The sequence below is a fragment of the Dendrobates tinctorius genome, unplaced genomic scaffold, assembly GCF_039654945.1.
Source record: "Dendrobates tinctorius isolate UK_male_01 unplaced genomic scaffold, ASM3965494v1 ptg000116l, whole genome shotgun sequence".
NCBI lineage: Eukaryota > Metazoa > Chordata > Amphibia > Anura > Dendrobatidae > Dendrobates > Dendrobates tinctorius.
The window spans coordinates 5,609,911-5,627,714 of record NW_027361784.1 but is presented as its reverse complement, the minus strand read 5'-3'; positions in this window follow the sequence as shown (position 1 = coordinate 5,627,714).

Sequence of the window (17,804 nt, the reverse complement as noted above, 5' to 3'; positions counted from 1 at the left end):
CCCATTTATTAGAAAGTAAAGGTCCCTCGCAGGTGGGACATAGTCCTCAGCATCATTATCACCACTCCAACATCCACAGCATATAGTCTCGCTCATGAACGAAGTATGAGATGCTGTTGCAGCCTCTCCCGATTCTCATACTGAGGTGTTGTGGCGTCTGCCTGCGGTCTGGACTGCAGCCAGACAGCACCCCGAGAAACACTGAGACCCTTTACCCCTATACAGGGATCTAGATTTATAGCAGAGCCCAGGAGGCGCTGTCTGAATAGGAGCAATGACCAGAGCAGGACGGTCGCCAGAAAGGTGTTCCAATACAGGACACAGAGGCAATGATATCCGAGACTAAACCAGTCAGGTAGAAATGGTATAAGCACGGTAGACAGAAGCAAAGACAGATACCAGGTCGAAGCCAGAGTCATAAACCAGGAGAATCGCAGAGGTACAGAATCGTTAGGCAGAAGCAGAGTCAGAATCCAGGCCGAAGTCAGAGTCATAAACCAGGAGAGTCGCAGAGGTACAGAATCGTTAGGCAGAAGCAGAGTCAGAAGTCCAGGCAAAAGTCAGAGTCAGTCAAACAGTAATTCACACAGTAACACGCAGGGGAACCAAGAATATATCCGGCGGCCTGCAAGAGCAGTCCCAAGGTATTTGAGGGATCAGGTCATCCCTTACAGGCCCGTGGCCTGATGATGTCATCCGGACCGCCCCCAGGACCAGGCTGGATGGTAATGCACCAGCCCCTTCATGACTGACCGAGGAGCGAAGCCTGCGTCCAGCGGACGCCTGCGCAGGAGCCTCATGACTATCGCCGCCACCACTCGGGGTTGAAGCACAACGCCTCCCAGAGACCAAGGCAGAGACTGCAGGCCACGGGTCAGACGGTGATAGGACAGTCCGGCGCCTCCTAGTGGTCGAGGCCGGAACAGCAGGCCCTGAGTCTGACGGTGATGTGATAGTCCGGCGCCTCCTACTGGCCGAGGCCGGAACAGCAGGCCCTGAGTCTGACGGTGATGTGATAGTCCGGCGCCTCCTACTGGCCGAGGCCGGGATAGCAGGCCCTGAGTCTGGCGGTGCCGTGACAGTACCCCCCTCTAAGAAGGGCCTCCGGACCCTCAAAACCTGGTTTGTCAGGGTGGAGGAGGTGAAACCTGCTAATCAACCGCTTTGCACGAATGTCACTAGCGGGGACCCAGGACCTCTCCTCTGGGCCATAGCCCTTCCAATGCACCAAATATTGTACCGAGTTTCTCACTAGACGGGAATCAACTATGCCCTGGACCTCGTACTCCAAGGCGCCCTTGACCAAAACTGGAGGAGGAGGGGACCGGATGGGATGAATTGGGGAGCGGTATACCTTGAGGAGGGACTTATGAAAAACATTAGGAATTTTAAAAGACTGCGGGAGCTTTAACCGAAACGCTACTGGGTTAATTACCTCTAATATTTCATATGGGCCGATGAACCTGGGACCCAGTTTGACCGACGGTACCTTAAGTTTGATGTTTCTTGTAGAGAGCCAAACCTTGTCACCAACTCCCAGGTGCGGCCCCTGGGATCGTCGTCTATTGGCTGCCGAAGTCTGTCTAATTTGAGCCCCTTTTAAATTAGAGTTTACTTCGGACCAAATAGTCTTTAGACGATGTATATTTTGCTCAACCCCTGGGATTTCCGACATCTTGGCCGAAAATGATCCAAAGCGCGGATGTAGTCCGAGGTTACAGAAGAAGGGGGTGGTTTTGATGGAGTCTTGGTATCTATTATTGAGAGCGAACTCTGCCAATGGCAAATGTTCCACCCAATCTGACTGATGTGCTGAGACATAGCAGCGGAGGTATTGCTCCAGCGTTTGGTTGGCACGCTCAGTTTGACCATTCGTCTCGGGATGGTATGCCGAGGAAAAAGACAACTCAACACCAATACGTCTACAGAACGCCCTCCAGAACTTCGAGACGAACTGGGTACCCCTGTCGGATACGATATTTGCCGGAACGCCGTGCAAACATACAACGTGAAGAACAAACAACTTACTTAAGGTTTCAGAGTTGGGTAAGCCGGACAGGGGAACAAAGTGAGACTGTTTACTGAACCTGTCCACCACCACCCAAATACAAGTTTTCCCCTCGGAGGGTGGCAGGTCTGTAATGAAGTCCATGGAGATGTGGGTCCATGGACTTTCTGGGGTGGGCAAGGGCTGAAGCCAGCCGGCAGGACGGTTATGGGGGGACTTGGCGCGGGCACAGACTTCACACGCTGAGACGTACTCCTTACAGTCCTTGGCCACCGTTGGCCACCAAAAGTTCCTGGTTACCAGCCTAGTGGTATTATTGAGACCAGGGTGGCCTGCCAGGACGGAGTCGTGAGATTCTTTTAACACTCGTAAGCGAAAGGTAGCTGAGACGAATAATTTTTTGGGGGGCGTAGTGCCAGGAACTTGTTCTGATGACCTACGGATCTCCTCCAGAAGGTCCAGAGATACTGCCGACACGACAATGCCATTAGCCAATATGGGAGCTGGTTCATAGTCCTCGGTGTGTGTGTGACAAAAGCTGCGGGAGAGGGCATCTGCCCTCACATTTTTGGTTCCGGGGGAAAGGTGATTAAAAAATCGAACCTGGAGAAAAACAAGGCCCACCTGGCCTGCCTAGGGTTTAGTCTTTTAGCCGACTCTAGGTAGGTTAGGTTTTTGTGATCGGTAATAACAGTAACTTTGTGTTTCTCGCCTTCGAGGAAGTGGCCCATTCCTCGAAGGCCCACTTAATTGCCAATAATTCTCGGTTGCCGATGTCATAGTTTCTCTCCGTGGCAGAGAATTTGCGGGAGAAAAAGGCACATGGACGAAGCTGAGTGAGGGATGCAGTGCCTTGTGAGAGCACTGCTCCCACTCCGACTTCGGAGGCATCTACTTCCACAATAAACGGGTGGTCCAAGTTTGGTTGAATCAACACCGGGTTGGCCACGAAGCACTCTTTTAGTGTGGAAAAAGCCCTGGTTGCCTCAGGATTCCAATTAGTCACGTCCTCCCCTTTCCGGGTAAGGTCCGTGAGTGGCTTGGCAATCTCTGAGAATCCCCTGATGAATTTGCGATAATAATTCGCAAATCCAAAAAATCGCTGGAGTGCTTTCAGCGATTTGGGTTGTACTCAATTCTTAATGGGTTGAATCTTGGCGGGATCCATGTGGAACCCCTTGCCTGAGATCATGTATCCTAAGAACTGCACCTCTTCGGCAAAAAAAACACATTTTTCAAATTTCGCGAACAAAGAGTTTTCACGCAGTCTTTGCAGTACTGAACGGACGTGTTGAGCATGTGTCACAGGGTCAGCAGAATAAATCAAAATGTCGTCCAGATATACGACGACATACACCCCACAAATATCTCTGAAAATATCATTGACGAAGTGCTGGAATACTGCAGGAGCGTTACTGAGTCCGAAGGGCATTACCAGGTACTCAAAATGGCCAAGGGGTGTATTAAAGGCCGTTTTCCATTCGTCCCCATCTCTTATGCGGACCAGGTTATATGCCCCCCGGAGGTCGAGCTTAGTAAACCAGCGAGCTCCCAGTAACTGATTAAACAGATCAGGAATGAGTGGCAGTGGGTATTGATTTTTTACGGTTATGGCGTTCAGCTCACGGTAGTCAATGCATGGTCTGAGTCCACCATCTTTTTTCTCTACAAAGAAAAACCCAGCTCCTACAGGTGAGGTGGAAGGTCTAATGAAGCCTTTCCGAAGGCTGTCTGCTATGTATTCCTTCATGGCTACACGCTCAGGACCAGAGAGGTTGAATATTCTCCCCTTAGGGAGACGGGCACCAGGGACCAATTCAATAGGACAATCGTATTCTCTGTGAGGAGGTAGTTTCTCCGACTCCACTATAGAGAAAACGTCTTCATAATCCCTAAACGCATATGGAATAGAAGGTGTTTTAATTTTAATCTGGTTTACTGAAAAAGACATACAGTTACTCTGACACCATGGACTCCAGCGCACAACGTCACCTATGCGCCAGTCAATAACCGGATTATGTTGGTGCAACCATGGCATGCCTAATATAACGGGATCTGATAAATTATGTATAACAAAAAATGACATTTGTTCGTTATGTAATGTCCCCACTGACATAGAAATTTCGGCAGTAACGAATTCCACGCCTCCTTGGAATATTGATGTACCATTAATCGCAGTAGTCTGAATAGGCGCTTTAAGCCTTAGCAGAGGTACACCAAGGCTCCTAGCAAATAAAAAATCCATAAGGTTGACGGCAGCACCACAATCCACATAAGCCTTCACACACAGACGTTTCTTAGCAAAAGAAAGGGAAACTGGTAACAACAGTTTGGCCGCATTTGCGGGCAATACCTGACCCCCAGCGCTGTCCAGGGGGTGATGGTCCAGGAATGTGGATTTCCAACAGCCAGCATTTTCCTTGAAGCTTCCAGGCTGCAGCATGCTTGAGCCTGAGAGTGACCTTCCAGGCTGTGCAATGTAACAGGTGTTTGGGCCAAGAATCAGCTCAGTCAGGAGGAAGGAAAAAAAAAGGTGAGGAAAACTGCTTTTATCTGTGTTAAGTATAGACACAAAAAGCCGTTTTATTTTTTGGGCCGGATATAATGTGGCGTCTGCCTGCGGTCTGGACTGCAGCCAGACAGCACCCCGAGAAACACTGAGACCCTTTACCCCTATACAGGGATCTGGATTTATAGCAGAGCCCAGGAGGCGCTGTCTGAATAGGAGCAATGACCAGAGCAGGACGGTCGCCAGAAAGGTGTTCCAATACGCGGACACAGAGGCAATGATATCCGAGACTAAACCAGTCAGGCAGAAATGGTATAAGCACGGTAGACAGAAGCAAAGACAGATACCAGGTCGAAGCCAGAGTCATAAACCAGGAGAATCGCAGAGGTACAGAATCGTTAGGCAGAAGCAGAGTCAGAATCCAGGCCGAAGTCAGAGTCATAAACCAGGAGAGTCGCAGAGGTACAGAATCGTTAGGCAGAAGCAGAGTCAGAATCCAGGCCGAAGTCAGAGTCATAAACCAGGAGAGTCGCAGAGGTACAGAATCGTTAGGCAGAAGCAGAGTCAGAAGTCCAGGCAAAAGTCAGAGTCAGTCAAACAGTAATTCACACAGTAACACGCAGGGGAACCAAGAATAGGAAGCATTTAAGGAAACCAGGATGGATGAACACAGAACTTAAGCACATGCTAAAAAGGAAGAAAAAAATGTTTATAAAATGGAAAGAGGGAGGCATATCTAAAGAAGAATATAATGCTGTCTGCAGAACCTGCAGGGCACAAATCAGATTATCTAAAGCTGAAAATGAACTGAGGCTTGCAAGAGATGTCAAAAGCAATAATAAAGGATTTTGGGGATATGTCAAAAGTAAAAGAAAAGTCAAAGATGCTATAGTATTTTTACAGGATGAAAATGATGAAATGGTAAGACAGGATGTTGAGAAGGCTGAACTTTTAAATTCCTATTTTGCATCTGTTTTCTCTCAGAAAGGAAATGCAACATCAACTGTTATTCACTGTCCTATTAAGGGAATAGAAGAATCCAGGATATCTATAAACAGAAAGATAGCGAGGAAACACTTAGCTAACCTAAATGAATTCAAGTCTCCAGGTCCAGATGAATTACACCCCAGAGTACTGAAGGAGATAGCAGAAGAAATTTTTGAACCCCTCTCCATAATCTTTGAAAATTCTTGGAGAACAGGAGAAGTGCCAGAAGACTGGAGAAGAGCAAATGTTGTTCCTATCTTCAAAAAGGGGAAGAAGGTGGACCCAGGCAACTATAGGCCGGTGAGTCTGACTTCTATACCAGGAAAGATCTTTGAACAAATTATTAAACAACATGTATGTCAATACCTGGATAAGAATGAAGTGATTAAACAGAGTCAGCATGGGTTTGTAACTGATAAGTCATGTCAGACTAACTTAATTTCCTTCTATGACGGTATCACTGATTGGGTGGATCAAGGAAATGCTGTAGATATAGTATATCTTGACTTCAGCAAAGCATTTGACAAAGTCTCTCATACAATCCTTATTGAAAAAATGACTAAGTATGGAATGGACAAGGCAACTGTTAGGTGGATTCATAACTGGCTTAGTGATCGGACCCAAAGAGTGGTCGTAAATGGCTGCACATCCAGTTGGAAGAATGTCTCAAGTGGGGTACCACAGGGCTCTGTCCTGGGCCCTGTATTGTTCAACATCTTTATCAACGATTTAGATGAAGGAATTGAGGGTAAACTGATTAAATTTGCTGATGACACAAAGCTAGGAGGGATAGCTAATACTAGAGAGGAGAGAGAGAGGATTCAAAAAGATTTAAATAAACTGGAGAAGTGGGCAGCAACTAACAGAATGGTTTTTAACAGGGAGAAATGCAAAGTACTACATCTGGGCAATAAAAATGAAAAAAGCATATATAGAATGGGAGGAATAGGGCTAAGTGACAGCACATGTGAAAAAGACTTGGGTATACTAATAGATCACAGACTGAATATGAGTCAACAGTGTGATGCAGCAGCAAAAAAGGCAAATGCAATTCTAGGATGTATTAACAGAAGCATACAGTCTAGATCACGTGAAGTCATTATTTCCCTCTACTCCTCTTTGGTCAGACCTCATCTGGAATATTGTGTCCAGTTTTGGGCACCACATTTTAAAAAAGACATCAACAAACTGGAGCAAGTTCAGAAAAGAGCAACCAGAATGGTGACCGGTCTGCAAACCCTGTCTTATGAGGAAAGGTTGCAGGATTTGGGAATGTTTAGTTTGCAAAAGAGAAGACTGAGAGGAGACTTAATAGCTGTCTACAAATATCTAATGGGCTGTCACATTGTAGAAGGATCAACTTTATTCTCATTTGCACAAGGAAAGACTAGAAGCAATGGGATGAAACTGAATGGGAAGAGACACAGATTAGATATTAGAAAAAACTTTTTGACAGTTAGAGTGATCAATGAGTGGAACAGGCTGCCACGAGAAGTGGTGAGTTCTCCTTCAATGGAAGTCTTCAAACAGAGGCTGGACAGACATCTGACTGGGATGATTTAGCGAATCCTGCTTTGAGCAGGGGGTTGGACCAGATGGCCCAGGAGGTCCTTTCCAACTCTATGATTCTATGATTCTATGATTCTATGATTCTATGAATATATCCGGCGGCCTGCAAGAGCAGTCCCAAGGTATTTGAGGGATCAGGTCATCCCTTACAGGCCCGTGGCCTGATGATGTCATCCAGGCCGCCCCCAGGACCAGGCTGGATGGTAATGCACCAGCCCCTTCATGACTGACCGAGGAGCGAAGCCTGCGTCCAGCGGACGCCTGCGCAGGAGCCTCATGACTATCGCCGCCACCACTCGGGGTTGAAGCACAACGCCTCCCAGAGACCAAGGCAGAGACTGCAGGCCACGGGTCAGACGGTGATAGGACAGTCCGGCGCCTCCTAGTGGTCGAGGCCGGAACAGCAGGCCCTGAGTCTGACGGTGATGTGATAGTCCGGCGCCTCCTACTGGCCGAGGCCGGAACAGCAGGCCCTGAGTCTGACGGTGATGTGATAGTCCGGCGCCTCCTACTGGCCGAGGCCGGGACAGCAGGCCCTGAGTCTGGCGGTGCCGTGACAGGTGTGCGACAGCCAGCCGCTGTGACGAACAGTGACATTAGAAAGGTTACCGCCAGTCACAGACACTGTGTGACTGCATGGAAAGCAGGGTCTGTGACAAGCAGCAACCTTACTGACATCACCGCCGGTCACAGACACTGCCGGCAATCTCAAAGCGCTGAGTTCCGGCAATGTATGCTGGTGTGACAGTTCTCTGAAGGGGGCTCCATATGCTGGAATTTTGGATGGGGATCATCGTGGGACAATGATATGGATTATGGTGGATGCATTGGACTACGGCAGACTGGCATGGGATTTTTTGGGTGACATAAATTGGTGAAAGAGGGTGTCTGTTTTTTTTTTCTTAAAATAAAAGTCTTTCCTGTGTGTGTTCATTGATTTTTACTTACAAGGATAGTAATTGGGCGTGCCTGACTGACACTTCTACATTACTAATCTCAGGGTTTGGTGTCAGCCCCAACTGCTGACATCAATCCCTAATCCCAATAACCTGATTGCCGACGAACATGGGCAAATGGGAAGAGTAGAGACAGGTCAACAGAATTGGCCCATTTAATGTGATGTGCCAGTTCTGGGGGGCTGAGGGATGGTATTTTTAGGCTAGCAAGGGGCCAATAACCATGGTCCTTCCCATCCTGATAATATTAGCCCACAGCTGTTTGCTTTGCCTTAGCAGGTTATTACAAATAGTGGGACCCCCACGCCATTTTCTATTTCTTTACTCCTAAAAATCTGTAAGTTATCTGCCTGATCTTTATCTATCAATTTATCCATCTACCGTGGGCATAAGAATCTGATACACTTCAGATTTTTCCCACCTACAAAGAATGGAGAGGTCTGTAATTTTTATCGTTAGTTCACTTCAACTGTAAGAGACAGAATCTAAAATAAAATAAAAAACAGAAAAACACACTGTATAATTTTTAAATAATTAAATTGCATTTTATTAGATGACATATATATTTGAACACCTACCAACCAGCAAGAATTCTGGCTTTTACAGGATAGTTTTTCTTTAAGAAGCCTCCGACTCCACTCATTACCTGTATTAATTGCATCTGCATGTGCTTATAACCTGTATTATTATCATTTATTTATATAGCACCGTTGATTTCATGGTGCTGTACATGAGAAGGGGTTACATACAAATTACAGATATCACTTACAGTAAACAAACTAACAATCACAGACTGATACAGAGGGGTGACAGGACAATTGTGTACAAGATAATTGTGTACGGACTATTGTGTACAGACAATTGTGTACAGGCCAATTGTGTACAATGACAATTGTGTACAAGGCAATTGTGTACAAGGCGATTGCCCTGTACACAATTGTCCTTGTACACAATTGTCCTTGGACACAATTGGCCTGTACACAATTTTCTGTACACAATTGTCCGTACACAATTATCTTGTACACAATTGTCATGGAACCATACAGAGGGGAGAGAGGACCCTGCCCTTTCGGGCTTACATGCTACAGGTTGGTGGGGAAGGAGACAGTAGGTTGGTGGGTTGCAGCAGTTCCGGTGTTGGTTGATGTGATATCACCGGTAGTGGTGAGAGAGAAGGAGGCAGCGAGGTCATTGCAGGCTTTAGGCTTTCTTGAAGAGGTGGGTTTTCAGGTTCTGTCTGAAGGATCCAAATGTGGTTGATAGTTGGACTTGTTGGGGCAAAGAATTCCAGAGAATAGGGGCTATTCAGGAGAAGTCTTGGAGGCGGTTGGGTCAGGAGCGAATAAGTGTGGAGGAGAGAAGGAGGTCTGGGGAGGACCGGAGATTACATGAGGGAAGGTATTGAGAGATTAGTTCAGAGACATATGGGGGAGACAGGTTATAGATGGCCTTGTAGATCAGTATTAGTAATTTGAACTGGATATGCTGAGGGAATGGGAGCCAGTGAAGAGTTTTGCAGAGGGCAGAAGCGGAGGAGTAGCGAGGAGAGAGATGAATTAGTCGGGCGGCAGAGTTAGGGATGGACTGGAGAGGTGCGAGGGTGTTAGCAGGGAGACCACAGAAAAGGATGTTGCAGTAGTCGAGGCGGGAGATGATGAGGGCATGAACAAGCATTTTAGTAGATTGAGGGTTGAGGAAAGGACAGATTCTGGAAATGTTTTTGAGCTGGAGGCGACAGGAGGTAGAAAGAGCTTGGATGTGCGGCTTGAAAGACAGGGCAGAGTCAAAGGTTACTCCGAGGCAGCGGACTTCTGGTACTGGGGAAAGTGTGATGTCATTAATTATTATAACTAGATCGGGTAAGGAAGATTTGTGAGATGGAGGAAAGACGATGAGTTCAGATTTGTCTACATTGAGTTTGAGGAAACGAGAGGAGAAGAAAGAGGATATGGCTGATAGACACTCTGGGATTCTGGACAGCAGAGAGGTGACGTCAGGGCCAGAGAGGTAGATCTGAGTGTCATCAGCATAAAGGTGGTAGTGGAACCCGTGGGACTTTATGAGTTGCCTCAGGCCAAGTGTATAGATTGAGAAGAGTAGGGGTCCTAAAACAGAGCCTTGGGGGACTCCAACAGAGAGAGGGTGGGATGAGGAGGTGGTGTGGGAGTGGGAGACGCTGAATGTGCGGTTGGAAAGGTATAAGGAGATCCAGGATAGGGCAAGGCCTTTGATGCCAAAGGAGGAGAAGATCTGTAGTAGGAGGCAAGTAATCAACTGTGTCAAATGCAGAGGACAGGTCTAGAAGCAGGAGTATAGAGTATTGTCCATTTGATTTGGCTGTAAGTAGGTCGTTAGTAATTTTGGTCAATGCTGTCTCAGTGGAGTGATGGGGGCGGAAACCAGATTGCAGATTGTCAAAGAGCAAGTTAGATGATAGGTGGGAGGAAAGTTCATTGTGGACGTGCTGTTCCAGGAGTTTGGAAGCGTATGGAAGCTGATATTAGGCGCTAGCTGGACATAGCGGTTGGGTCGAGGGTTGGCTTTTTAAGGATAGGCGTGATTGTGGCATGCTTGAAAGCAGAAGGGAAGGTACCAGACGTTAGTGATAGGTTGAAGAGGTGGGTTAGGGATGGGATAAGTGTGGTGGTGAGGTTGGGGAGGAGGTGGGATGGGATGGGGTCAAGTGCACAGGTTGTGAGGTGCAATTTGGAGAAGAGGCGATTAAGCTCCCCTTCAGTGATGTTGGAGAGTGAGGTTATGGGGTTTGGGCATTGGTCTGGTATACAAAGGGGTTGTGGTGGTTGAGTGATGAAGACTTGCCTTGTTTGGTCAATCTTGTTTTTGAAGTGTGTGGCAAAGTCCTCGGCAGAGATGAGGGAGGTTGGAGGAGGCAGTGGTGGGTGGAGGAGGGAGTTAAAAGTTTTGAATAACTGTTTTGGGTTGTAAGATAGGGAAAATACGAGGGTTGTGAACTAGGCCTGTTTAGCAGAGGTGAGGGCAGATTTGAAATCGAATGTTGCCTGTTTGAATGTGGCAAAGTCATCTTGCGAATTTGTTTTCTTCCAGCGCCGCTCTGCAATCCTGTACACTTGCCGGAGCTTTTTAGTGGTGTTATTGTGCCAGGGTTGTCTGTTGATACGTCGCATTCTGCCATGAATGAGAGGGGCAACCGAGTCAATAGCTGATGCGAGAGTGGCATTGTAGAAAGCAGTGGCACCGTCTGTGTCATGGAGTGAGGATATGGATGCCAGTGGTAGAATAGAGTCAGAGAGCGCGTGGGTGTCTAGGTATGCAAGGTTTCTGCGGGGGTGTGCGTGTTGCTGGACATGGGTGCCAGGTGAGGAGGACAGGGATGAGAAAGTGAGTAGATGATGGTCAGATAGAGGGAGAGGGGAGTTGGTGAAGTTAGAAAGAGAGCAGAGATGGGTGAAGACCAGGTCTAATGTGTGTCCATCTGTGTGGGTGGCTGAGGAGGACCACTGAGTAAGTCCAAAGGATGAAGCAAAGCATTTGACAAAGTCTCTCATACAATCCTTATTGAAAAAATGACTAAGTATGGAATGGACAAGGCAACTGTTAGGTGGATTCATAACTGGCTTAGTGATCGGACCCAAAGAGTGGTCGTAAATGGCTGCACATCCAGTTGGAAGAATGTCTCAAGTGGGGTACCACAGGGCTCTGTCCTGGGCCCTGTATTGTTCAACATCTTTATCAATGATTTAGATGAAGGAATTGAGGGTAAACTGATTAAATTTGCTGATGACACAAAGCTAGGAGGGATAGCTAATACTAGAGAAGAGAGAGAGAGGATTCAAAAAGATTTAAATAAACTGGAGAAGTGGGCAGCAACTAACAGAATGGTTTTTAACAGGGAGAAATGCAAAGTACTACATCTGGGCAATAAAAATGAAAAAAGCATATATAGAATGGGAGGAATAGGGCTAAGTGACAGCACATGTGAAAAAGACTTGGGTATACTAATAGATCACAGACTGAATATGAGTCAACAGTGTGATGCAGCAGCAAAAAAGGCAAATGCAATTCTAGGATGTATTAACAGAAGCATACTGTCTAGATCACGTGAAGTCATTATTTCCCTCTACTCCTCTTTGGTCAGACCTCATCTGGAATATTGTGTCCAGTTTTGGGCACCACATTTTAAAAAAGACATCAACAAACTGGAGCAAGTTCAGAAAAGAGCGACCAGAATGGTGACCGGTCTGCAAACCCTGTCTTATGAGGAAAGGTTGCAGGATTTGGGAATGTTTAGTTTGCAAAAGAGAAGACTGAGAGGAGACTTAATAGCTGTCTACAAATATCTAAAGGGATGTCACATTGTAGAAGGATCAACTTTATTCTCATTTGCACAAGGAAAGACTAGAAGCAATGGGATGAAACTGAATGGGAAGAGACACAGATTAGATATTAGAAAAAACTTTTTGACAGTTAGAGTGATCAATGAGTGGAACAGGCTGCCACGAGAAGTGGTGAGTTCTCCTTCAATGGAAGTCTTCAAACAGAGGCTGGACAGACATCTGACTGGGATGATTTAGCGAATCCTGCTTTGAGCAGGGGGTTGGACCAGATGGCCCAGGAGGTCCCTTCCAACTCTACGATTCTATGATTCTATGATTCTATGATTCTATGAAGTAAGGGACAGGAGTTTGGAGGCTGCTGACTGAAGGGTATCAGTGGGGATGTTGAAATCACCCATGATGATAGTGGGGGTGTCAGTTGAAAGAAAATGAAGAAGCCAGGTAGAGAATTGGTCAATGAAGGCAGTGGTCGGGCCTGGAGGTCGGTATATGACGGACACTTGGAGGTTGGAGGGAGAGTAGATGCAGACAGAGTGGACTTCAAAAGAGGGGAGGATTAGGGAGGGAAGAGGTGGGGTTGGGTTGAAGGTGCATTTGGAAGAAAGGAGAAGACCCACTCCTCCACCGTGTCTGTTGCGTGTGGGTAAAGTGGAGGCCGCCGTAACACATCGCAACAGGGGAGGTGGTGTCAGAGGGTGTCAGCCATATTTCTGTGAGGCCGAGAAAGGCAAGATTGTGAGAGAGAAAGAGGTCATGAATCACATGGAGCTTATTGCATATGGAGCGGACATTCCAAAGTGCTCCTGAGAGAGGGAGCAGGGGGTTGGGTGTCAATGGCACAGGTTTTAAGTTGGAAAGATTGTGGTAGTTCTTATTAGATAGGGAGCGGTAGGAAGGGGAAGTAGTGGGGGGTGAGAGCTGTGGGGGTCCAGGATTGGGAGATATGTCACCAGCAGTGAGAAGCAGAGAAAGGGAGAGCAGATGGGAGAAGGAGGGTGGGCAGCTTGTTTTATGTTTCATTCGGACAGATTTGAGGTTGAGGAGCAGTTCAGCAGAGGAGGTCAGGTGGGGAGGAAAGAGGAAAGGGGAGATGATTATTTGGTTAGAGGGTGCTGGGATTTGGGGATAGCGAAGGAGAGTGAGGACTAAAGGAGCAAACACTGTGAGGGCATATGTAAACATGGTGAAGGAGTAAGAGGGTGAATAGAAAAGCTGGATAGAAGTAATAAGAAGGGCTTACTCAGCAGATATACCCAAAAGAGACAGGTAGATAGTGTGGGGTCCTGACTCCTGCCGAGACTAACTGCTGTAGTATTAACTGCATTTTCACAATACTTTTGCTGCAGTGATACTTATGCTGCAGGGAGACACACGTGCCTGACCTGCACCAATATAAAAATACCTGTCCACACACTCAACCAATTACACTCTAATCTCTCCACCATGGCCAAGATCAAAAAGCTGTCTAAGGACACCAGGGACAAAATTGTCGACAGCACAAGACTGGAATAGGCTACAGGACAGTAGGCTAGCAGTTTGGTGAGAAGGCAACAACTGTTGGCACAATTATTGGAAAATGGAAGAAACACAAGATGACTGTCAATCTTCCTTGGTCTTGGGCCTCATGCAAGTTCTCACCTCGTGAGGGAAGGATGACTCTGAGAAAAGTCGGGAATCAGCCCATAACTACTGTACATGGGAGGACTTGATCAATGACCAGAAAAGAGCTGGGACCACAGTCTCAAGCACTATCATTAACATAGTAAAATCCTGCAGGGCATGCAAGATCCCCCTGCTCACGCCAGCATGTGTCCAGCCCCATTTGAAAGTTACCAATGATGATCTGGATGATCCAAAGAAGGCAAGGGATAAGATCATGTGGTCAGATGAGACCAAAATAGAATATTTTGGTATCAACTTCACTCGCCATGTTTGGAGGAAGGAAAACTGTCATGGTCCAGTCCGGAGTTTATTTTCTGCTGTCTTCACTCTGGATTTGTCATGCGGGGGTTAATCTCCTCAGCCTCGTTCTGGAGCTAGCTGGGCTATATCAGTCTCTCACAGCCTGTTGACCAGTGTTAGTGAGAGCTCAAGCTTCCAGTTTAGAGCCTCTGACCCTTGTACCTTGGTGATCCTCCTGCCTTTGACTAATATCCACGTGTATGACCCTGACTGATCTCTGACCCCGTCTCTTGGTATTCATTTCTGCTGCTACATTCCCTCTCTGGCATTTGACTTCCTGGCTTGTACCCCAACCACATATTTTGTGTTATGAATGAGTCACCGTAGGAGGCAAAAACAGAAATACTAGCTAAGTCCAGAAAACCAGAGAAGTTGGCAGCTATCGGATTGCAGACCCCTGAACCTATCAACAACAACTAGCAGTAGCCGTGGGGGGTTCCTACGGTGCCCTAGACCACTCGATCACAGCCGGAGAACTACATAGCCTAAAGACAGAAAGGGAAATCTAAACTGCCCCAGAGCAGACCCCAAAGCAATAGGCAGCCCCCAACATATAATGACGGTGAAGCAAGATGAAAAAACACTAACACAGATAGAAAGATAAGCTGAGCAAATGATGGGGCCCAAGCTAACTAGATAGGACAGGATAGAAAAGCTGCTGTCTGTAATCTGCCAAAACCCTATCAAAACAAGAGCCAACAGCTGATAGGGAAAAAAAGCCCTGAAGACGCTAGGCTTCAAAAAGACTATATCAGTACTCAGGTATTTTCTGAAGACAGAGCAAAAAGGAATTCAGCTCACCCCTGCAGGGAATGGCAGAAATCAAGGAAAACAATGCAAAACAAAACCAAAACACAAATGCAAAAAGTAGAGCAGAAAACTTAGCTTTTGAGGAGCAGGAATCAGACTGGTCTCCTAGAATCCCTCAGAAAGATGACCAGCAAGGCAGAAGGGCATCGGCTGCCTTATATCCAATCAGTAATTCCCGTCACCCAGTCATCATCATCCTGCCCAGGTGCTTGGTAATCAGCCTCACTACCTTCCTTCACCAGAAGAGGGAGTTCATCAGACCTCAATGGTGAATGGGAAAATGAACTCATAACAGTACCTCCCCCTTGAGGAGGGGTCACCGAACCCTCATCCACGCCACCAGGGCGATCAGGGTGAGCCCGACGAAAGGCACGCACCAATCTTTTGGCATGAATATCAGAAGCAGAGACCCAGGAATTATCCTCCTGACCATAACCCTTCCACTTAACCAAATACTGGAGTCTCCGTCTAGCCAGACGGGAATCCAGTATCTTCTCTACCTCATATTCCATGTTACCTTCAACCAATACAGGGTCCGGAGGTGCCACTCCAGGAACTACTGGTTCAACAAACCTCTTCAACAAGGACTTATGAAACACATTATGGATTTTAAATGTAACAGGAAGAGCCAAACGAAAAGAGACCGGATTAATAATCTCCCAAATCTTGTAAGGTCCAATAAATCTAGGCTTAAACTTAGGAGAAGCCATCTTCATAGCGATATTTTTTGATGATAACCAAACCATATCACCAACCTTAAACTGGGGACCAATGGTCCTATGTCGGTTGGAAAACCGCTGGGCCTTTTCCTGGGAGAGAGATAACTTATCCACCACTTGGTCCCAGATCTGGTTCTCTCCACCACAGTGTCAACACCTGGGCAGGCAGAGGGCTCTACCTGCCCTGAAGAAAATCGAGGATGAAACCCAAAGTTACAAAAAAAAGGTGACATCAAAGTGGCAGAACTAGCTCTATTATTTAAAGAAAATTCGGCCAAGGGCAAAAATGAATCCTGATCAGCGGAAACAAAACATCTCAAATACGACTCCAAGGTCTGGTTTGTTCTCTCCATCTGCCCATTGGTCTGAGGGTGAAAAGCAGAGGAGAAGGACAACTGAATTCCCAGCTTGGAACAGAAAGTCCTCCAAAATCTAGACACAAACTGAACTCCTCTGTCAGATACAATGTTCTCAGGAATCCCGTGCAAGCGAACTACCTGTTGCAAAAACAGGGGCACCAACTCAGAGGAAGATGGCAACTTAGGGAGTGGTACAAGATGAACCATTTTAGAGAACCAAAACACAAATGCAAAAAGTAGAGCAGAAAACTTAGCTTTTGAGGAGCAGGAATCTAGGTCTCCTAGAATCCCTCAGAAAGATCACCATCAAGGCAGAAGGGCGTCGGCTGCCTTATATCCAATCAGTAATTCCCATCACCCAGTCATCATCATCCTGCCCAGGTGCTTGGTAATCAGCCTCACTACCTTCCTTCACCAGAAGAGGGAGTTCATCAGACCTCAATGGTGAAGGGGAAAATGAACTCACAACAATTTTGCCTCATGTTTTTGGACCCCATGCTCATGTTTTGGCTTTCTGACCCTCCTGCTAGTTTGTGGCTCGGTTCATCTGACCATTCTCTCTTGCTACCTGTCACACCTGTGCTATTGCTCAGTGTTGCTACTCTTAGTGTGTTACCTCTCTTCCCTCACCAGCTCCCCCTGGTGGAGGTTTCACTAGAAAAACGATGAGTATAACCCCAAGAACACTGTACTAACCATGAAGCATAGAACACTGTACTAACCATGAAGCATGGTGGGGGAAACATCATACTTTGGATGTGCTTTTCGGCAAAGGGGACAGGTTGACTGAGCCGTTTTGAAGGAGTGATGGATGGGGTGAGATTTTGGCCATTAAACTCCCTCCTTCAGTAAGAACATTGAAGATGGTTCATGGCTGGGTCTTCTAGCAAGACACTGACCCGAAACACACAGCCAGCGCAACTAAGGATTGGCTCTCTAAGAAGCATTTCAAGGTCCTGGAGTAGCTTAGCCAGTCTCCAGACTTGAACCCAATAGAAAATCTTTGACGTGAGCTGAAATTCAATGTTGTCCAGCGACAACCCCAAAACTTGAAAGATCTGGAGAAGAAATGTATGGAGGGCAGCAACTAACAGAATGTTTTTTATCAGGGAAAAATGCAAAGTACTACATCTGGGCAATAAAAATAAAAAAGCATATACAGAATGGGAGGAATAGGGCTAAGCAGAAGCACATGTGAAAAAGACTTGGGTATACTAAAAGATCACAGACTGAATATGAGTCAACAGTGTGATGCAGCAGCAAAAAAGGCAAATGCAATTCTAGGATGTATTAACAGAAGCATACAGTCTAGATCACGTGAAGTCATTATTGCCCTCTACTCCTCTTTGGTCAGACCTCATCTGGAATATTGTGTCCAGTTTTGGGCACCACATTTTAAAAAAGACATCAACAAACTGGAGCAAGTTCAGAAAAGAGCGACCAGATTGGTGACCGGTCTGCAAACCCAGTCTTATGAGGAAAGGTTGCAGGATTTGGGAATGTTTAGTTTGCAAAAGAGAAGACTGAGAGGAGACTTAATAGCTGTCTACAAATATCTAAAGGGCTGTCACATTGTAGAAGGATCATCTTTATTCTCATTTTCACTAGG